The sequence below is a fragment of the Schistocerca gregaria genome, unplaced genomic scaffold (assembly GCF_023897955.1).
Source record: "Schistocerca gregaria isolate iqSchGreg1 unplaced genomic scaffold, iqSchGreg1.2 ptg000180l, whole genome shotgun sequence".
NCBI lineage: Eukaryota > Metazoa > Arthropoda > Insecta > Orthoptera > Acrididae > Schistocerca > Schistocerca gregaria.
The window spans coordinates 11,075,247-11,096,905 of record NW_026061730.1 but is presented as its reverse complement, the minus strand read 5'-3'; the positions used below and the strand labels follow the sequence as shown (position 1 = coordinate 11,096,905).

The 21,659-nt window shown below is 49.4% G+C and overlaps 14 non-coding genes across 14 annotated transcripts; all 14 read left to right on the top strand.

Moving 5' to 3' along the window:
* The first annotated feature begins 964 nt into the window (after positions 1-964).
* Trnat-agu (transfer RNA threonine (anticodon AGU)) lies at positions 965-1,038 on the top strand. The gene has a single exon. It is a non-coding gene; the product is annotated as a tRNA-Thr (tRNA).
* A 1,405-nt stretch (positions 1,039-2,443) lies between these two features.
* Trnat-agu (transfer RNA threonine (anticodon AGU)) lies at positions 2,444-2,516 on the top strand. Its single transcript has one exon. It is a non-coding gene; the product is annotated as a tRNA-Thr (tRNA).
* Positions 2,517-3,909: 1,393 nt separating this feature from the next.
* On the top strand, positions 3,910-3,982 carry Trnat-agu (transfer RNA threonine (anticodon AGU)). The gene has a single exon. It is a non-coding gene; the product is annotated as a tRNA-Thr (tRNA).
* A 1,406-nt stretch (positions 3,983-5,388) lies between these two features.
* Trnat-agu (transfer RNA threonine (anticodon AGU)) lies at positions 5,389-5,462 on the top strand. The gene has a single exon. It is a non-coding gene; the product is annotated as a tRNA-Thr (tRNA).
* Positions 5,463-6,847: 1,385 nt separating this feature from the next.
* Positions 6,848-6,921, top strand: Trnat-agu (transfer RNA threonine (anticodon AGU)). The gene has a single exon. It is a non-coding gene; the product is annotated as a tRNA-Thr (tRNA).
* Positions 6,922-8,307: 1,386 nt separating this feature from the next.
* Trnat-agu (transfer RNA threonine (anticodon AGU)) lies at positions 8,308-8,381 on the top strand. The gene has a single exon. It is a non-coding gene; the product is annotated as a tRNA-Thr (tRNA).
* A 1,385-nt stretch (positions 8,382-9,766) lies between these two features.
* Positions 9,767-9,840, top strand: Trnat-agu (transfer RNA threonine (anticodon AGU)). Its single transcript has one exon. It is a non-coding gene; the product is annotated as a tRNA-Thr (tRNA).
* A 1,386-nt stretch (positions 9,841-11,226) lies between these two features.
* Positions 11,227-11,300, top strand: Trnat-agu (transfer RNA threonine (anticodon AGU)). The gene has a single exon. It is a non-coding gene; the product is annotated as a tRNA-Thr (tRNA).
* A 1,396-nt stretch (positions 11,301-12,696) lies between these two features.
* Positions 12,697-12,770, top strand: Trnat-agu (transfer RNA threonine (anticodon AGU)). Its single transcript has one exon. It is a non-coding gene; the product is annotated as a tRNA-Thr (tRNA).
* A 1,386-nt stretch (positions 12,771-14,156) lies between these two features.
* Trnat-agu (transfer RNA threonine (anticodon AGU)) lies at positions 14,157-14,230 on the top strand. Its single transcript has one exon. It is a non-coding gene; the product is annotated as a tRNA-Thr (tRNA).
* Positions 14,231-15,616: 1,386 nt separating this feature from the next.
* Positions 15,617-15,690, top strand: Trnat-agu (transfer RNA threonine (anticodon AGU)). The gene has a single exon. It is a non-coding gene; the product is annotated as a tRNA-Thr (tRNA).
* A 2,855-nt stretch (positions 15,691-18,545) lies between these two features.
* On the top strand, positions 18,546-18,619 carry Trnat-agu (transfer RNA threonine (anticodon AGU)). The gene has a single exon. It is a non-coding gene; the product is annotated as a tRNA-Thr (tRNA).
* A 1,396-nt stretch (positions 18,620-20,015) lies between these two features.
* Trnat-agu (transfer RNA threonine (anticodon AGU)) lies at positions 20,016-20,089 on the top strand. Its single transcript has one exon. It is a non-coding gene; the product is annotated as a tRNA-Thr (tRNA).
* A 1,391-nt stretch (positions 20,090-21,480) lies between these two features.
* Trnat-agu (transfer RNA threonine (anticodon AGU)) lies at positions 21,481-21,554 on the top strand. The gene has a single exon. It is a non-coding gene; the product is annotated as a tRNA-Thr (tRNA).
* Positions 21,555-21,659: the final 105 nt, after the last annotated feature.

The window sequence follows — 21,659 nt, the reverse complement described above, 5'->3', positions numbered from 1 at the left end:
GTCGTGTAAAGTTGGAAAAGTCATCTGCATGGGTGATTGCCAAGTTTGGGGAGCGTTTCGTAGTACGATCAGTGCAATGGGGACGCGGAAACTTGTTGTGTCCCAGTGTTTTGCAGTTGGACGACAAGAGTTTTACACAGTAGCAAAGAGCGAGGCACTGAGTTGGCATGAACAATGGAGAGCACAATGGGGCTCGAGATATGCTTGTTACCTCAGGTGCTGTGTGATTGTGGACAAGGAGTGAAATGGACCAATTTGTGACCGCCCTTTCAATTTAAGACGTTCAAAACAGACGGAATTTGCATTCGTAATACCAGAGCATCGAAACTACTTGGAACTCTTGTGTATATGAACGTGTCCGCGCCTTTGTATTCTGGTACCTTCGCCGCTACAAACCAACCAACCATCGTGTCCTTGCACATCAGAGTCGCAAAGAATGGAGAATAGCCAGGCTTGGTCGTGTGTGTAGCTGTAGCTCAGTTGGCAGATCGTTCGCTTAGCGTGTGGACGGTCTCAGGTTCAAGCCTCGGCTCCTCCATGTTTTGTGGTCAGTGCATGGTAAGTGTTGGTCGGGGCGAACATAAACGCACGCAAGAAGTTGCAAAACCAGCGTCACAGACTGATATGATGTATACTGTCATAAGGAGAGCAAGATGTAAGTGTGGGGACCGGCTGTTATCGTGGTGTCATCGAGTGCAGATCTGTCTTAGGTATCACGGCTTAACGTCATTGAAGTCTAGAGGTGGACAACACGTTCGTCTTACTCAGAGCGGTGTCTGAACTCTATTTTCGACGTTATGCGTGCCACTTTCATTGTGGCCAACTACGATTCGATACAGAATGCACGAAACCTGAAAGACACCCTCACTGATACATAGAGAGTAGTGTTTGTCTGCGGAATAATGGGAGTGCAAGGGTCTGTGACGTTGATATGACTGTATGTAACACTACTAGTTATCGGGGGGGTGGGCGTAGCTCAGATGGTAGAGCGCTCGCTTAGTGTGCGAGAGGTACTGGGATCGATACCCAGCGCCTCCAGAATTTTTAACACACCTACATGCGCACCTTGCCATGCAAGTGGAATAATTCCCAACCCGCAGAGGTGTGTAGGCAGATACAAGCGAACGATTAGCATCCACAATTGCGCCGATTTCACGTAAATCCCACTGCACGTTGCCATTCTTTGCGTGCAGTCGGCTGCTACTGGTGTTGCTGGTTGTGACTGCTGATAACAGATGCCGTAGCAATCAATTCATGGAGTGAGTTGTATGTTTTGCGATAGTCTGTCTCTGACAAGGAAGCACAGGTGATATAGGTGCGAACACAGGAAGCTTGCAGCCCCTCGCTGCCTGCAGACACAGAGCAGCCACACTAGAAGAGCGGCCTAAGCAGTAGGCGAAATGTGCTCATTCGCTTTGGCGCGACGTCGAACTATAAATAAGGCTGTCACTAGCGTGAGCGTTGCGTGAGCGTCGTGTAAAGTCGGAAAAGTCATCTGCATGGGTGATTGCCAAGTTTAGGGAGCGTTTCGTAGTACGATCAGTGCAATGGGGACGCGGAAACTTGCTGTGTCCCAGTGTTTTGCAGTTGGACGACAAGAGTTTTACACAGTAGCAGAGAGCGAGGCACTGAGTTGGCATGAACAATGGAGAGCACAATGGGGCTCGAGATGTGCTTGTTACCTCAGGTGCTGTGTGATTGTGGACAAGGAGTGAAATGGACCAATTTGTGACCGCCCTTTCAATTTAAGACGTTCAAAACAGACGGAATTTGCATTCGTAATACCAGAGCATCGGAACTACTTGGAACTCTTGTGTATATGAACGTGTCCGCGCCTTTGTATTCTGGTACCTTCGCCGCTACAAACCAACCAACCATCGTGTCCGTGCACATCAGAGTCGCAAAGAATGGAGAACAGCCAGGCTTGGTCGTGTGTGTAGCTGTAGCTCAGTTGGCAGATCGTTCGCTTAGCGTGTGAACGGTCTCGGGTTCAAGCCCCGGCTTCTCCATGTTTTGTTGTCAGTGCATGGTAAGTGTTGGTCGCGGCGAACATAAACGCACGCAAGAAGTTGCAAAACCAGCGTCACAGACTGATATGATGTATACTGTCATAAGGAGAGCAAGATGTAAGTGTGGGGACCGGCTGTTATCGTGGTGTTATCGAGTGCAGATCTGTCTTAGGTATCACGGCTTAACGTCATTGAAGTCTAGAGGTGGACAACACGTTCGTCTTACTCAGAGCGGTGTCTGAACTCTATTTTCGACGTTATGCGTGCCACTTTCATTGTGGCCAACTACGATTCGATACAGAATGCACGAAACCTGAAAGACACCCTCACTGACACATAGAGAGTAGTGATTGTCTGCGGAATAATGGGAGTGCAAGGGTCTGTGACGTTGATATGACTGTATGTAGCACTACTAGTTATCGGGGAGAGGGGGGGGGGGCGTAGCTCAGATGGTAGAGCGCTCGCTTAGTGTGCGAGAGGTACTGGGATCGATACCCAGCGCCTCCAGAATTTTTAACACACCTACATGCGCACCTTGCCATGCAAGTGGAATAATTCCCAACCGGCAGAGGTGTGTAGGCAGATACAAGCGAACGATTAGCATCCACAATTGCGCCGATTTCACGTAAATCCCACTGCACGTTGCCATTCTTTGCGTGCAGTCGGCTGCTACTGGTGTTGCTGGTTGTGACTGCTGATAACAGATGCCGTAGCAATCAATTCATGGAGTGAGTTGTATGTTTTGCGATAGTCTGTCTCTGACAAGGAAGCACAGGTGATATAGGTGCGAACACAGGAAGCTTGCAGCCCCTCGCTGCCTGCAGACACAGAGCAGCCACACTAGAAGAGCGGCCTAAGCAGTAGGCGAAATGTGCTCATTCGCTTTGGCGCGACGTCGAACTATAAATAAGGCTGTCACTAGCGTGAGCGTCGTGTAAAGTCGGAAAAGTCATCTGCATGGGTGATTGCCAAGTTTGGGGAGCGTTTCGTAGTACGATCAGTGCAATGGGGACGCGGAAACTTGCTGTGTCCCAGTGTTTTGCAGTTGGACGACAAGAGTTTTACACAGTAGCAGAGAGCGAGGCACTGAGTTGGCATGAACAATGGAGAGCACAATGGGGCTCGAGATGTGCTTGTTACCTCAGGTGCTGTGTGATTGTGGACAAGGAGTGAAATGGACCAATTTGTGACCGCCCTTTCAATTTAAGACGTTCAAAACAGACGGAATTTGCATTCGTAATACCAGAGCATCGGAACTACTTGGAACTCTTGTGTATATGAACGTGTCCGCGCCTTTGTATTCTGGTACCTTCGCCGCTACAAACCAACCAACCATCGTGTCCGTGCACATCAGAGTCGCAAAGAATGGAGAACAGCCAGGCTTGGTCGTGTGTGTAGCTGTAGCTCAGTTGGCAGATCGTTCGCTTAGCGTGTGAACGGTCTCGGGTTCAAGCCCCGGCTTCTCCATGTTTTGTTGTCAGTGCATGGTAAGTGTTGGTCGCGGCGAACATAAACGCACGCAAGAAGTTGCAAAACCAGCGTCACAGACTGATATGATGTATACTGTCATAAGGAGAGCAAGATGTAAGTGTGGGGACCGGCTGTTATCGTGGTGTTATCGAGTGCAGATCTGTCTTAGGTATCACGGCTTAACGTCATTGAAGTCTAGAGGTGGACAACACGTTCGTCTTACTCAGAGCGGTGTCTGAACTCTATTTTCGACGTTATGCGTGCCACTTTCATTGTGGCCAACTACGATTCGATACAGAATGCACGAAACCTGAAAGACACCCTCACTGATACATAGAGAGTAGTGATTGTCTGCGGAATAATGGGAGTGCAAGGGTCTGTGACGTTGATATGACTGTATGTAGCACTACTAGTTATCGGGGAGAGGGGGGGGGGCGTAGCTCAGATGGTAGAGCGCTCGCTTAGTGTGCGAGAGGTACTGGGATCGATACCCAGCGCCTCCAGAATTTTTAACACACCTACATGCGCACCTTGCCATGCAAGTGGAATAATTCCCAACCGGCAGAGGTGTGTAGGCAGATACAAGCGAACGATTAGCATCCACAATTGCGCCGATTTCACGTAAATCCCACTGCACGTTGCCATTCTTTGCGTGCAGTCGGCTGCTACTGGTGTTGCTGGTTGTGACTGCTGATAACAGATGCCGTAGCAATCAATTCATGGAGTGAGTTGTATGTTTTGCGATAGTCTGTCTCTGACAAGGAAGCACAGGTGATATAGGTGCGAACACAGGAAGCTTGCAGCCCCTCGCTGCCTGCAGACACAGAGCAGCCACACTAGAAGAGCGGCCTAAGCAGTAGGCGAGATGTGCTCATTCGCTTTGGCGCGACGTCGAACTATAAATAAGGCTGTCACTAGCGTGAACGTTGCGTGAGCGTTGCGTGAGCGTCGTGTAAAGTCGGAAAAGTCATCTGCATGGATGATTGCCAAGTTTGGGGAGCGTTTGTAGTACGATCAGTGCAATGGGGACGCGGAAACTTGCTGTGTCCCAGTGTTTTGCAGTTGGACGACAAGAGTTTTACACAGTAGCAAAGAGCGAGGCACTGAGTTGGCATGAACAATGGAGAGCACAATGGGGCTCGAGATGTGCTTGTTACCTCAGGTGCTGTGTGATTGTGGACAAGGAGTGAAATGGACCAATTTGTGACCGCCCTTTCAATTTAAGACGTTCAAAACAGACGGAATTTGCATTCGTAATACCAGAGCATCGGAACTACTTGGAACTCTTGTGTATATGAACGTGTCCGCGCCTTTGTATTCTGGTACCTTCGCCGCTACAAACCAACCAACCATCGTGTCCGTGCACATCAGAGTCGCAAAGAATGGAGAACAGCCAGGCTTGGTCGTGTGTGTAGCTGTAGCTCAGTTGGCAGATCGTTCGCTTAGCGTGTGAACGGTCTCGGGTTCAAGCCCCGGCTCCTCCATGTTTTGTGGTCAGTGCATGGTAAGTGTTGGTCGCGGCGAACATAAACGCACGCAAGAAGTTGCAAAACCAGCGTCACAGACTGATATGATGTATACTGTCATAAGGAGAGCAAGATGTAAGTGTGGGGACCGGCTGTTATCGTGGTGTTATCGAGTGCAGATCTGTCTTAGATATCACGGCTTAACGTCATTGAAGTCTAGAGGTGGACAACACGTTCGTCTTACTCAGAGCGGTGTCTGAACTCTATTTTCGACGTTATGCGTGCCACTTTCATTGTGGCCAACTACGATTCGATACAGAATGCACGAAACCTGAAAGACACCCTCACTGATACATAGAGAGTAGTGTTTGTCTGCGGAATAATGGGAGTGCAAGGGTCTGTGACGTTGATATGACTGTATGTAGCACTACTAGTTATCGGGGGGTGGGCGTAGCTCAGATGGTAGAGCGCTCGCTTAGTGTGCGAGAGGTACTGGGATCGATACCCAGCGCCTCCAGAATTTTTAACACACCTACATGCGCACCTTGCCATGCAAGTGGAATAATTCCCAACCCGCAGAGGTGTGTAGGCAGATACAAGCGAACGATTAGCATCCACAATTGCGCCGATTTCACGTAAATCCCACTGCACGTTGCCATTCTTTGCGTGCAGTCGGCTGCTACCGGTGTTGCTGGTTGTGACTGCTGATAACAGATGCCGTAGCAATCAATTCATGGAGTGAGTTGTATGTTTTGCGATAGTCTGTCTCTGACAAGGAAGCACAGGTGATATAGGTGCGAACACAGGAAGCTTGCAGCCCCTCGCTGCCTGCAGACACAGAGCAGCCACACTAGAAGAGCAGCCTAAGCAGTAGGCGAAATGTGCTCATTCGCTTTGGCGCGACGTCGAACTATAAATAAGTCTGTCACTAGCGTGAGCGTCGTGTAAAGTCGGAAAAGTCATCTGCATGGGTGATTGCCAAGTTTGGGGAGCGTTTCGTAGTACGATCAGTGCAATGGGGACGCGGAAACTTGCTGTGTCCCAGTGTTTTGCAGTTGGACGACAAGAGTTTTACACAGTAGCAAAGAGCGAGGCACTGAGTTGGCATGAACAATGGAGAGCACAATGGGGCTCGAGATGTGCTTGTTACCTCAGGTGCTGTGTGATTGTGGACAAGGAGTGAAATGGACCAATTTGTGACCGCCCTTTCAATTTAAGACGTTCAAAACAGACGGAATTTGCATTCGTAATACCAGAGCATCGGAACTACTTGGAACTCTTGTGTATATGAACGTGTCCGCGCCTTTGTATTCTGGTACCTTCGCCGCTACAAACCAACCAACCATCGTGTCCGTGCACATCAGAGTCGCAAAGAATGGAGAACAGCCAGGCTTGGTCGTGTGTGTAGCTGTAGCTCAGTTGGCAGATCGTTCGCTTAGCGTGTGAACGGTCTCGGGTTCAAGCCCCGGCTCCTCCATGTTTTGTGGTCAGTGCATGGTAAGTGTTGGTCGCGGCGAACATAAACGCACGCAAGAAGTTGCAAAACCAGCGTCACAGACTGATATGATGTATACTGTCATAAGGAGAGCAAGATGTAAGTGTGGGGACCGGCTGTTATCGTGGTGTTATCGAGTGCAGATCTGTCTTAGATATCACGGCTTAACGTCATTGAAGTCTAGAGGTGGACAACACGTTCGTCTTACTCAGAGCGGTGTCTGAACTCTATTTTCGACGTTATGCGTGCCACTTTCATTGTGGCCAACTACGATTCGATACAGAATGCACGAAACCTGAAAGACACCCTCACTGATACATAGAGAGTAGTGTTTGTCTGCGGAATAATGGGAGTGCAAGGGTCTGTGACGTTGATATGACTGTATGTAGCACTACTAGTTATCGGGGGGTGGGCGTAGCTCAGATGGTAGAGCGCTCGCTTAGTGTGCGAGAGGTACTGGGATCGATACCCAGCGCCTCCAGAATTTTTAACACACCTACATGCGCACCTTGCCATGCAAGTGGAATAATTCCCAACCCGCAGAGGTGTGTAGGCAGATACAAGCGAACGATTAGCATCCACAATTGCGCCGATTTCACGTAAATCCCACTGCACGTTGCCATTCTTTGCGTGCAGTCGGCTGCTACTGATGTTGCTGGTTGTGACTGCTGATAACAGATGCCGTAGCAATCAATTCATGGAGTGAGTTGTATGTTTTGCGATAGTCTGTCTCTGACAAGGAAGCACAGGTGATATAGGTGCGAACACAGGAAGCTTGCAGCCCCTCGCTGCCTGCAGACACAGAGCAGCCACACTAGAAGAGCGGCCTAAGCAGTAGGCGAAATGTGCTCATTCGCTTTGGCGCGACGTCGAACTATAAATAAGGCTGTCACTAGCGTGAGCGTCGTGTAAAGTCGGAAAAGTCATCTGCATGGGTGATTGCCAAGTTTGGGGAGCGTTTCGTAGTACGATCAGTGCAATGGGGACGCGGAAACTTGTTGTGTCCCAGTGTTTTGCAGTTGGACGACAAGAGTTTTACACAGTAGCAAAGAGCGAGGCACTGAGTTGGCATGAACAATGGAGAGCACAATGGGGCTCGAGATATGCTTGTTACCTCAGGTGCTGTGTGATTGTGGACAAGGAGTGAAATGGACCAATTTTTGACCGCCCTTTCAATTTAAGACGTTCAAAACAGACGGAATTTGCATTCGTAATACCAGAGCATCGAAACTACTTGGAACTCTTGTGTATATGAACGTGTCCGCGCCCTTGTATTCTGGTACCTTCGCCGCTACAAACCAACCAACCATCGTGTCCTTGCACATCAGAGTCGCAAAGAATGGAGAATAGCCAGGCTTGGTCGTGTGTGTAGCTGTAGCTCAGTTGGCAGATCGTTCGCTTAGCGTGTGGACGGTCTCGGGTTCAAGCCCCGGCTCCTCCATGTTTTGTGGTCAGTGCATGGTAAGTGTTGGTCGGGGCGAACATAAACGCACGCAAGAAGTTGCAAAACCAGCGTCACAGACTGATATGATGTATACTGTCATAAGGAGAGCAAGATGTAAGTGTGGGGACCGGCTGTTATCGTGGTGTCATCGAGTGCAGATCTGTCTTAGGTATCACGGCTTAACGTCATTGAAGTCTAGAGGTGGACAACACGTTCGTGTTACTCAGAGCGGTGTCTGAACTCTATTTTCGACGTTATGCGTGCCACTTTCATTGTGGCCAACTACGATTCGATACAGAATGCACGAAACCTGAAAGACACCCTCACTGATACATAGAGAGTAGTGTTTGTCTGCGGAATAATGGGAGTGCAAGGGTCTGTGACGTTGATATGACTGTATGTAGCACTACTAGTTATCGGGGGGGTGGGCGTAGCTCAGATGGTAGAGCGCTCGCTTAGTGTGCGAGAGGTACTGGGATCGATACCCAGCGCCTCCAGAATTTTTAACACACCTACATGCGCACCTTGCCATGCAAGTGGAATAATTCCCAACCGGCAGAGGTGTGTAGGCAGATACAAGCGAACGATTAGCATCCACAATTGCGCCGATTTCACGTAAATCCCACTGCACGTTGCCATTCTTTGCGTGCAGTCGGCTGCTACCGGTGTTGCTGGTTGTGACTGCTGATAACAGATGCCGTAGCAATCAATTCATGGAGTGAGTTGTATGTTTTGCGATAGTCTGTCTCTGACAAGGAAGCACAGGTGATATAGGTGCGAACACAGGAAGCTTGCAGCCCCTCGCTGCCTGCAGACACAGAGCAGCCACACTAGAAGAGCAGCCTAAGCAGTAGGCGAAATGTGCTCATTCGCTTTGGCGCGACGTCGAACTATAAATAAGTCTGTCACTAGCGTGAGCGTCGTGTAAAGTCGGAAAAGTCATCTGCATGGGTGATTGCCAAGTTTGGGGAGCGTTTCGTAGTACGATCAGTGCAATGGGGACGCGGAAACTTGCTGTGTCCCAGTGTTTTGCAGTTGGACGACAAGAGTTTTACACAGTAGCAAAGAGCGAGGCACTGAGTTGGCATGAACAATGGAGAGCACAATGGGGCTCGAGATGTGCTTGTTACCTCAGGTGCTGTGTGATTGTGGACAAGGAGTGAAATGGACCAATTTGTGACCGCCCTTTCAATTTAAGACGTTCAAAACAGACGGAATTTGCATTCGTAATACCAGAGCATCGGAACTACTTGGAACTCTTGTGTATATGAACGTGTCCGCGCCTTTGTATTCTGGTACCTTCGCCGCTACAAACCAACCAACCATCGTGTCCGTGCACATCAGAGTCGCAAAGAATGGAGAACAGCCAGGCTTGGTCGTGTGTGTAGCTGTAGCTCAGTTGGCAGATCGTTCGCTTAGCGTGTGAACGGTCTCGGGTTCAAGCCCCGGCTCCTCCATGTTTTGTGGTCAGTGCATGGTAAGTGTTGGTCGCGGCGAACATAAACGCACGCAAGAAGTTGCAAAACCAGCGTCACAGACTGATATGATGTATACTGTCATAAGGAGAGCAAGATGTAAGTGTGGGGACCGGCTGTTATCGTGGTGTTATCGAGTGCAGATCTGTCTTAGATATCACGGCTTAACGTCATTGAAGTCTAGAGGTGGACAACACGTTCGTCTTACTCAGAGCGGTGTCTGAACTCTATTTTCGACGTTATGCGTGCCACTTTCATTGTGGCCAACTACGATTCGATACAGAATGCACGAAACCTGAAAGACACCCTCACTGATACATAGAGAGTAGTGTTTGTCTGCGGAATAATGGGAGTGCAAGGGTCTGTGACGTTGATATGACTGTATGTAGCACTACTAGTTATCGGGGGGTGGGCGTAGCTCAGATGGTAGAGCGCTCGCTTAGTGTGCGAGAGGTACTGGGATCGATACCCAGCGCCTCCAGAATTTTTAACACACCTACATGCGCACCTTGCCATGCAAGTGGAATAATTCCCAACCCGCAGAGGTGTGTAGGCAGATACAAGCGAACGATTAGCATCCACAATTGCGCCGATTTCACGTAAATCCCACTGCACGTTGCCATTCTTTGCGTGCAGTCGGCTGCTACTGATGTTGCTGGTTGTGACTGCTGATAACAGATGCCGTAGCAATCAATTCATGGAGTGAGTTGTATGTTTTGCGATAGTCTGTCTCTGACAAGGAAGCACAGGTGATATAGGTGCGAACACAGGAAGCTTGCAGCCCCTCGCTGCCTGCAGACACAGAGCAGCCACACTAGAAGAGCGGCCTAAGCAGTAGGCGAAATGTGCTCATTCGCTTTGGCGCGACGTCGAACTATAAATAAGGCTGTCACTAGCGTGAGCGTCGTGTAAAGTCGGAAAAGTCATCTGCATGGGTGATTGCCAAGTTTGGGGAGCGTTTCGTAGTACGATCAGTGCAATGGGGACGCGGAAACTTGTTGTGTCCCAGTGTTTTGCAGTTGAACGACAAGAGTTTTACACAGTAGCAAAGAGCGAGGCACTGAGTTGGCATGAACAATGGAGAGCACAATGGGGCTCGAGATATGCTTGTTACCTCAGGTGCTGTGTGATTGTGGACAAGGAGTGAAATGGACCAATTTTTGACCGCCCTTTCAATTTAAGACGTTCAAAACAGACGGAATTTGCATTCGTAATACCAGAGCATCGAAACTACTTGGAACTCTTGTGTATATGAACGTGTCCGCGCCTTTGTATTCTGGTACCTTCGCCGCTACAAACCAACCAACCATCGTGTCCTTGCACATCAGAGTCGCAAAGAATGGAGAATAGCCAGGCTTGGTCGTGTGTGTAGCTGTAGCTCAGTTGGCAGATCGTTCGCTTAGCGTGTGGACGGTCTCGGGTTCAAACCCCGGCTCCTCCATGTTTTGTGGTCAGTGCATGGTAAGTGTTGGTCGGGGCGAACATAAACGCACGCAAGAAGTTGCAAAACCAGCGTCACAGACTGATATGATGTATACTGTCATAAGGAGAGCAAGATGTAAGTGTGGGGACCGGCTGTTATCGTGGTGTCATCGAGTGCAGATCTGTCTTAGGTATCACGGCTTAACGTCATTGAAGTCTAGAGGTGGACAACACGTTCGTGTTACTCAGAGCGGTGTCTGAACTCTATTTTCGACGTTATGCGTGCCACTTTCATTGTGGCCAACTACGATTCGATACAGAATGCACGAAACCTGAAAGACACCCTCACTGATACATAGAGAGTAGTGTTTGTCTGCGGAATAATGGGAGTGCAAGGGTCTGTGACGTTGATATGACTGTATGTAGCACTACTAGTTATCGGGGGGGTGGGCGTAGCTCAGATGGTAGAGCGCTCGCTTAGTGTGCGAGAGGTACTGGGATCGATACCCAGCGCCTCCAGAATTTTTAACACACCTACATGCGCACCTTGCCATGCAAGTGGAATAATTCCCAACCCGCAGAGGTGTGTAGGCAGATACAAGCGAACGATTAGCATCCACAATTGCGCCGATTTCACGTAAATCCCACTGCACGTTGCCATTCTTTGCGTGCAGTCGGCTGCTACCGGTGTTGCTGGTTGTGACTGCTGATAACAGATGCCGTAGCAATCAATTCATGGAGTGAGTTGTATGTTTTGCGATAGTCTGTCTCTGACAAGGAAGCACAGGTGATATAGGTGCGAACACAGGAAGCTTGCAGCCCCTCGCTGCCTGCAGACACAGAGCAGCCACACTAGAAGAGCAGCCTAAGCAGTAGGCGAAATGTGCTCATTCGCTTTGGCGCGACGTCGAACTATAAATAAGTCTGTCACTAGCGTGAGCGTTGCGTGAGCGTCGTGTAAAGTCGGAAAAGTCATCTGCATGGGTGATTGCCAAGTTTGGGGAGCGTTTCGTAGTACGATCAGTGCAATGGGGACGCGGAAACTTGCTGTGTCCCAGTGTTTTGCAGTTGGACGACAAGAGTTTTACACAGTAGCAAAGAGCGAGGCACTGAGTTGGCATGAACAATGGAGAGCACAATGGGGCTCGAGATGTGCTTGTTACCTCAGGTGCTGTGTGATTGTGGACAAGGAGTGAAATGGACCAATTTGTGACCGCCCTTTCAATTTAAGACGTTCAAAACAGACGGAATTTGCATTCGTAATACCAGAGCATCGGAACTACTTGGAACTCTTGTGTATATGAACGTGTCCGCGCCTTTGTATTCTGGTACCTTCGCCGCTACAAACCAACCAACCATCGTGTCCGTGCACATCAGAGTCGCAAAGAATGGAGAACAGCCAGGCTTGGTCGTGTGTGTAGCTGTAGCTCAGTTGGCAGATCGTTCGCTTAGCGTGTGAACGGTCTCGGGTTCAAGCCCCGGCTCCTCCATGTTTTGTGGTCAGTGCATGGTAAGTGTTGGTCGCGGCGAACATAAACGCACGCAAGAAGTTGCAAAACCAGCGTCACAGACTGATATGATGTATACTGTCATAAGGAGAGCAAGATGTAAGTGTGGGGACCGGCTGTTATCGTGGTGTTATCGAGTGCAGATCTGTCTTAGATATCACGGCTTAACGTCATTGAAGTCTAGAGGTGGACAACACGTTCGTCTTACTCAGAGCGGTGTCTGAACTCTATTTTCGACGTTATGCGTGCCACTTTCATTGTGGCCAACTACGATTCGATACAGAGTGCACGAAACCTGAAAGACACCCTCACTGATACATAGAGAGTAGTGTTTGTCTGCGGAATAATGGGAGTGCAAGGGTCTGTGACGTTGATATGACTGTATGTAGCACTACTAGTTATCGGGGGGTGGGCGTAGCTCAGATGGTAGAGCGCTCGCTTAGTGTGCGAGAGGTACTGGGATCGATACCCAGCGCCTCCAGAATTTTTAACACACCTACATGCGCACCTTGCCATGCAAGTGGAATAATTCCCAACCCGCAGAGGTGTGTAGGCAGATACAAGCGAACGATTAGCATCCACAATTGCGCCGATTTCACGTAAATCCCACTGCACGTTGCCATTCTTTGCGTGCAGTCGGCTGCTACCGGTGTTGCTGGTTGTGACTGCTGATAACAGATGCCGTAGCAATCAATTCATGGAGTGAGTTGTATGTTTTGCGATAGTCTGTCTCTGACAAGGAAGCACAGGTGATATAGGTGCGAACACAGGAAGCTTGCAGCCCCTCGCTGCCTGCAGACACAGAGCAGCCACACTAGAAGAGCAGCCTAAGCAGTAGGCGAAATGTGCTCATTCGCTTTGGCGCGACGTCGAACTATAAATAAGTCTGTCACTAGCGTGAGCGTCGTGTAAAGTCGGAAAAGTCATCTGCATGGGTGATTGCCAAGTTTGGGGAGCGTTTCGTAGTACGATCAGTGCAATGGGGACGCGGAAACTTGCTGTGTCCCAGTGTTTTGCAGTTGGACGACAAGAGTTTTACACAGTAGCAAAGAGCGAGGCACTGAGTTGGCATGAACAATGGAGAGCACAATGGGGCTCGAGATGTGCTTGTTACCTCAGGTGCTGTGTGATTGTGGACAAGGAGTGAAATGGACCAATTTGTGACCGCCCTTTCAATTTAAGACGTTCAAAACAGACGGAATTTGCATTCGTAATACCAGAGCATCGGAACTACTTGGAACTCTTGTGTATATGAACGTGTCCGCGCCTTTGTATTCTGGTACCTTCGCCGCTACAAACCAACCAACCATCGTGTCCGTGCACATCAGAGTCGCAAAGAATGGAGAACAGCCAGGCTTGGTCGTGTGTGTAGCTGTAGCTCAGTTGGCAGATCGTTCGCTTAGCGTGTGAACGGTCTCGGGTTCAAGCCCCGGCTCCTCCATGTTTTGTGGTCAGTGCATGGTAAGTGTTGGTCGCGGCGAACATAAACGCACGCAAGAAGTTGCAAAACCAGCGTCACAGACTGATATGATGTATACTGTCATAAGGAGAGCAAGATGTAAGTGTGGGGACCGGCTGTTATCGTGGTGTTATCGAGTGCAGATCTGTCTTAGATATCACGGCTTAACGTCATTGAAGTCTAGAGGTGGACAACACGTTCGTCTTACTCAGAGCGGTGTCTGAACTCTATTTTCGACGTTATGCGTGCCACTTTCATTGTGGCCAACTACGATTCGATACAGAATGCACGAAACCTGAAAGACACCCTCACTGATACATAGAGAGTAGTGTTTGTCTGCGGAATAATGGGAGTGCAAGGGTCTGTGACGTTGATATGACTGTATGTAGCACTACTAGTTATCGGGGGGGTGGGCGTAGCTCAGATGGTAGAGCGCTCGCTTAGTGTGCGAGAGGTACTGGGATCGATACCCAGCGCCTCCAGAATTTTTAACACACCTACATGCGCACCTTGCCATGCAAGTGGAATAATTCCCAACCCGCAGAGGTGTGTAGGCAGATACAAGCGAACGATTAGCATCCACAATTGCGCCGATTTCACGTAAATCCCACTGCACGTTGCCATTCTTTGCGTGCAGTCGGCTGCTACTGATGTTGCTGGTTGTGACTGCTGATAACAGATGCCGTAGCAATCAATTCATGGAGTGAGTTGTATGTTTTGCGATAGTCTGTCTCTGACAAGGAAGCACAGGTGATATAGGTGCGAACACAGGAAGCTTGCAGCCCCTCGCTGCCTGCAGACACAGAGCAGCCACACTAGAAGAGCGGCCTAAGCAGTAGGCGAAATGTGCTCATTCGCTTTGGCGCGACGTCGAACTATAAATAAGGCTGTCACTAGCGTGAGCGTCGTGTAAAGTCGGAAAAGTCATCTGCATGGGTGATTGCCAAGTTTGGGGAGCGTTTCGTAGTACGATCAGTGCAATGGGGACGCGGAAACTTGTTGTGTCCCAGTGTTTTGCAGTTGGACGACAAGAGTTTTACACAGTAGCAAAGAGCGAGGCACTGAGTTGGCATGAACAATGGAGAGCACAATGGGGCTCGAGATATGCTTGTTACCTCAGGTGCTGTGTGATTGTGGACAAGGAGTGAAATGGACCAATTTTTGACCGCCCTTTCAATTTAAGACGTTCAAAACAGACGGAATTTGCATTCGTAATACCAGAGCATCGAAACTACTTGGAACTCTTGTGTATATGAACGTGTCCGCGCCTTTGTATTCTGGTACCTTCGCCGCTACAAACCAACCAACCATCGTGTCCTTGCACATCAGAGTCGCAAAGAATGGAGAATAGCCAGGCTTGGTCGTGTGTGTAGCTGTAGCTCAGTTGGCAGATCGTTCGCTTAGCGTGTGGACGGTCTCGGGTTCAAGCCCCGGCTCCTCCATGTTTTGTGGTCAGTGCATGGTAAGTGTTGGTCGGGGCGAACATAAACGCACGCAAGAAGTTGCAAAACCAGCGTCACAGACTGATATGATGTATACTGTCATAAGGAGAGCAAGATGTAAGTGTGGGGACCGGCTGTTATCGTGGTGTCATCGAGTGCAGATCTGTCTTAGGTATCACGGCTTAACGTCATTGAAGTCTAGAGGTGGACAACACGTTCGTGTTACTCAGAGCGGTGTCTGAACTCTATTTTCGACGTTATGCGTGCCACTTTCATTGTGGCCAACTACGATTCGATACAGAATGCACGAAACCTGAAAGACACCCTCACTGATACATAGAGAGTAGTGTTTGTCTGCGGAATAATGGGAGTGCAAGGGTCTGTGACGTTGATATGACTGTATGTAGCACTACTAGTTATCGGGGGGGTGGGCGTAGCTCAGATGGTAGAGCGCTCGCTTAGTGTGCGAGAGGTACTGGGATCGATACCCAGCGCCTCCAGAATTTTTAACACACCTACATGCGCACCTTGCCATGCAAGTGGAATAATTCCCAACCCGCAGAGGTGTGTAGGCAGATACAAGCGAACGATTAGCATCCACAATTGCGCCGATTTCACGTAAATCCCACTGCACGTTGCCATTCTTTGCGTGCAGTCGGCTGCTACCGGTGTTGCTGGTTGTGACTGCTGATAACAGATGCCGTAGCAATCAATTCATGGAGTGAGTTGTATGTTTTGCGATAGTCTGTCTCTGACAAGGAAGCACAGGTGATATAGGTGCGAACACAGGAAGCTTGCAGCCCCTCGCTGCCTGCAGACACAGAGCAGCCACACTAGAAGAGCAGCCTAAGCAGTAGGCGAAATGTGCTCATTCGCTTTGGCGCGACGTCGAACTATAAATAAGTCTGTCACTAGCGTGAGCGTCGTGTAAAGTCGGAAAAGTCATCTGCATGGGTGATTGCCAAGTTTGGGGAGCGTTTCGTAGTACGATCAGTGCAATGGGGACGCGGAAACTTGCTGTGTCCCAGTGTTTTGCAGTTGGACGACAAGAGTTTTACACAGTAGCAAAGAGCGAGGCACTGAGTTGGCATGAACAATGGAGAGCACAATGGGGCTCGAGATGTGCTTGTTACCTCAGGTGCTGTGTGATTGTGGACAAGGAGTGAAATGGACCAATTTGTGACCGCCCTTTCAATTTAAGACGTTCAAAACAGACGGAATTTGCATTCGTAATACCAGAGCATCGGAACTACTTGGAACTCTTGTGTATATGAACGTGTCCGCGCCTTTGTATTCTGGTACCTTCGCCGCTACAAACCAACCAACCATCGTGTCCGTGCACATCAGAGTCGCAAAGAATGGAGAACAGCCAGGCTTGGTCGTGTGTGTAGCTGTAGCTCAGTTGGCAGATCGTTCGCTTAGCGTGTGAACGGTCTCGGGTTCAAGCCCCGGCTCCTCCATGTTTTGTGGTCAGTGCATGGTAAGTGTTGGTCGCGGCGAACATAAACGCACGCAAGAAGTTGCAAAACCAGCGTCACAGACTGATATGATGTATACTGTCATAAGGAGAGCAAGATGTAAGTGTGGGGACCGGCTGTTATCGTGGTGTTATCGAGTGCAGATCTGTCTTAGATATCACGGCTTAACGTCATTGAAGTCTAGAGGTGGACAACACGTTCGTCTTACTCAGAGCGGTGTCTGAACTCTATTTTCGACGTTATGCGTGCCACTTTCATTGTGGCCAACTACGATTCGATACAGAATGCACGAAACCTGAAAGACACCCTCACTGATACATAGAGAGTAGTGTTTGTCTGCGGAATAATGGGAGTGCAAGGGTCTGTGACGTTGATATGACTGTATGTAGCACTACTAGTTATCGGGGGGTGTGCGTAGCTCAGATGGTAGAGCGCTCGCTTAGTGTGCGAGAGGTACTGGGATCGATACCCAGCGCCTCCAGAATTTTTAACACACCTACATGCGCACCTTGCCATGCAAGTGGAATAATTCCCAACCCGCAGAGGTGTGTAGGCAGATACAAGCGAACGATTAGCATCCACAATTGCGCCGATTTCACGTAAATCCCACTGCACGTTGCCATTCTTTGCGTGCAGTCGGCTGCTACTGATGTTGCTGGTTGTGACTGCTGATAACAGATGCCGTAGCAATCAATTCATGGAGTGAGTTGTATGTTTTGCGATAGTCTGTCTCTGACAAGGAAGCACAGGTGATATAGGTGCGAACACAGGAAGCTTGCAGCCCCTCGCTGCCTGCAGACACAGAGCAGCCACACTAGAAGAGCGGCCTAAGCAGTAGGCGAAATGTGCTCATTCGCTTTGGCGCGACGTCGAACTATAAATAAGGCTGTCACTAGCGTGAGCGTCGTGTAAAGTCGGAAAAGTCATCTGCATGGGTGATTGCCAAGTTTGGGGAGCGTTTCGTAGTACGATCAGTGCAATGGGGACGCGGAAACTTGTTGTGTCCCAGTGTTTTGCAGTTGAACGACAAGAGTTTTACACAGTAGCAAAGAGCGAGGCACTGAGTTGGCATGAACAATGGAGAGCACAATGGGGCTCGAGATATGCTTGTTACCTCAGGTGCTGTGTGATTGTGGACAAGGAGTGAAATGGACCAATTTTTGACCGCCCTTTCAATTTAAGACGTTCAAAACAGACGGAATTTGCATTCGTAATACCAGAGCATCGAAACTACTTGGAACTCTTGTGTATATGAACGTGTCCGCGCCTTTGTATTCTGGTACCTTCGCCGCTACAAACCAACCAACCATCGTGTCCTTGCACATCAGAGTCGCAAAGAATGGAGAATAGCCAGGCTTGGTCGTGTGTGTAGCTGTAGCTCAGTTGGCAGATCGTTCGCTTAGCGTGTGGACGGTCTCGGGTTCAAACCCCGGCTCCTCCATGTTTTGTGGTCAGTGCATGGTAAGTGTTGGTCGGGGCGAACATAAACGCACGCAAGAAGTTGCAAAACCAGCGTCACAGACTGATATGATGTATACTGTCATAAGGAGAGCAAGATGTAAGTGTGGGGACCGGCTGTTATCGTGGTGTCATCGAGTGCAGATCTGTCTTAGGTATCACGGCTTAACGTCATTGAAGTCTAGAGGTGGACAACACGTTCGTGTTACTCAGAGCGGTGTCTGAACTCTATTTTCGACGTTATGCGTGCCACTTTCATTGTGGCCAACTACGATTCGATACAGAATGCACGAAACCTGAAAGACACCCTCACTGATACATAGAGAGTAGTGTTTGTCTGCGGAATAATGGGAGTGCAAGGGTCTGTGACGTTGATATGACTGTATGTAGCACTACTAGTTATCGGGGGGGGGGGGGGGGGTGGGCGTAGCTCAGATGGTAGAGCGCTCGCTTAGTGTGCGAGAGGTACTGGGATCGATACCCAGCGCCTCCAGAATTTTTAACACACCTACATGCGCACCTTGCCATGCAAGTGGAATAATTCCCAACCCGCAGAGGTGTGTAGGCAGATACAAGCGAACGATTAGCATCCACAATTGCGCCGATTTCACGTAAATCCCACTGCACGTTGCCATTCTTTGCGTGCAGTCGGCTGCTACCGGTGTTGCTGGTTGTGACTGCTGATAACAGATGCCGTAGCAATCAATTCATGGAGTGAGTTGTATGTTTTGCGATAGTCTGTCTCTGACAAGGAAGCACAGGTGATATAGGTGCGAACACAGGAAGCTTGCAGCCCCTCGCTGCCTGCAGACACAGAGCAGCCACACTAGAAGAGCAGCCTAAGCAGTAGGCGAAATGTGCTCATTCGCTTTGGCGCGACGTCGAACTATAAATAAGTCTGTCACTAGCGTGAGCGTTGCGTGAGCGTCGTGTAAAGTCGGAAAAGTCATCTGCATGGGTGATTGCCAAGTTTGGGGAGCGTTTCGTAGTACGATCAGTGCAATGGGGACGCGGAAACTTGCTGTGTCCCAGTGTTTTGCAGTTGGACGACAAGAGTTTTACACAGTAGCAAAGAGCGAGGCACTGAGTTGGCATGAACAATGGAGAGCACAATGGGGCTCGAGATGTGCTTGTTACCTCAGGTGCTGTGTGATTGTGGACAAGGAGTGAAATGGACCAATTTGTGACCGCCCTTTCAATTTAAGACGTTCAAAACAGACGGAATTTGCATTCGTAATACCAGAGCATCGGAACTACTTGGAACTCTTGTGTATATGAACGTGTCCGCGCCTTTGTATTCTGGTACCTTCGCCGCTACAAACCAACCAACCATCGTGTCCGTGCACATCAGAGTCGCAAAGAATGGAGAACAGCCAGGCTTGGTCGTGTGTGTAGCTGTAGCTCAGTTGGCAGATCGTTCGCTTAGCGTGTGAACGGTCTCGGGTTCAAGCCCCGGCTCCTCCATGTTTTGTGGTCAGTGCATGGTAAGTGTTGGTCGCGGCGAACATAAACGCACGCAAGAAGTTGCAAAACCAGCGTCACAGACTGATATGATGTATACTGTCATAAGGAGAGCAAGATGTAAGTGTGGGGACCGGCTGTTATCGTGGTGTTATCGAGTGCAGATCTGTCTTAGATATCACGGCTTAACGTCATTGAAGTCTAGAGGTGGACAACACGTTCGTCTTACTCAGAGCGGTGTCTGAACTCTATTTTCGACGTTATGCGTGCCACTTTCATTGTGGCCAACTACGATTCGATACAGAGTGCACGAAACCTGAAAGACACCCTCACTGATACATAGAGAGTAGTGTTTGTCTGCGGAATAATGGGAGTGCAAGGGTCTGTGACGTTGATATGACTGTATGTAGCACTACTAGTTATCGGGGGGTGGGCGTAGCTCAGATGGTAGAGCGCTCGCTTAGTGTGCGAGAGGTACTGGGATCGATACCCAGCGCCTCCAGAATTTTTAACACACCTACATGCGCACCTTGCCATGCAAGTGGAATAATTCCCAACCCGCAGAGGTGTGTAGGCAGATACAAGCGAACGATTAGCATCCACAATTGCGCCGATTTCACGTAAATCCCACTGCACGTTGCCATTCTTTGCGTGCAGTCGGCTGCTACCGGTGTTGCTGGTTGTGACTGCTGATAACAGATGCCGTAGCAATCAATTCATGGAGTGAGTTGTATGTTTTGCGATAGTCTGTCTCTGACAAGGAAGCACAGGTGATATAGGTGCGAACACAGGAAGCTTGCAGCCCCTCGCTGCCTGCAGACACAGAGCAGCCACACTAGAAGAGCAGCCTAAGCAGTAGGCGAAATGTGCTCATTCGCTTTGGCGCGACGTCGAACTATAAATAAGTCTGTCACTAGCGTGAGCGTCGTGTAAAGTCGGAAAAGTCATCTGCATGGGTGATTGCCAAGTTTGGGGAGTGTTTCGTAGTACGATCAGTGCAATGGGGACGCGGAAACTTGCTGTGTCCCAGTGTTTTGCAGTAGGACGACAAGAGTTTTACACAGTAGCAAAGAGCGAGGCACTGAGTTGGCATGAACAATGGAGAGCACAATGGGGCTCGAGATGTGCTTGTTACCTCAGGTGCTGTGTGATTGTGGACAAGGAGTGAAATGGACCAATTTGTGACGGCCCTTTCAATTTAAGACGTTCAAAACAGACGGAATTTGCATTCGTAATACCAGAGCATCGGAACTACTTGGAACTCTTGTGTATATGAACGTGTCCGCGCCTTTGTATTCTGGTACCTTCGCCGCTACAAACCAACCAACCATCGTGTCCGTGCACATCAGAGTCGCAAAGAATGGAGAACAGCCAGGCTTGGTCGTGTGTGTAGCTGTAGCTCAGTTGGCAGATCGTTCGCTTAGCGTGTGGACGGTCTCGGGTTCAAGCCCCGGCTCCTCCATGTTTTGTGGTCAGTGCATGGTAAGTGTTGGTCGGGGCGAACATAAACGCACGCAAGAAGTTGCAAAACCAGCGTCACAGACTGATATGATGTATACTGTCATAAGGAGAGCAAGATGTAAGTGTGGGGACCGGCTGTTATCGTGGTGTCATCGAGTGCAGATCTGTCTTAGGTATCACGGCTTAACGTCATTGAAGTCTAGAGGTGGACAACACGTTCGTGTTACTCAGAGCGGTGTCTGAACTCTATTTTCGACGTTATGCGTGCCACTTTCATTGTGGCCAACTACGATTCGATACAGAATGTACGAAACCTGAAAGACACCCTCACTGATACATAGAGAGTAGTGTTTGTCTGCGGAATAATGGGAGTGCAAGGGTCTGTGACGTTGATATGACTGTATGTAGCACTACTAGTTACCGGGGGGGGGGGGTGGGCGTAGCTCAGATGGTAGAGCGCTCGCTTAGTGTGCGAGAGGTACTGGGATCGATACCCAGCGCCTCCAGAATTTTTAACACACCTACATGCGCACCTTGCCATGCAAGTGGAATAATTCCCAACCCGCAGAGGTGTGTAGGCAGATACAAGCGAACGATTAGCATCCACAATT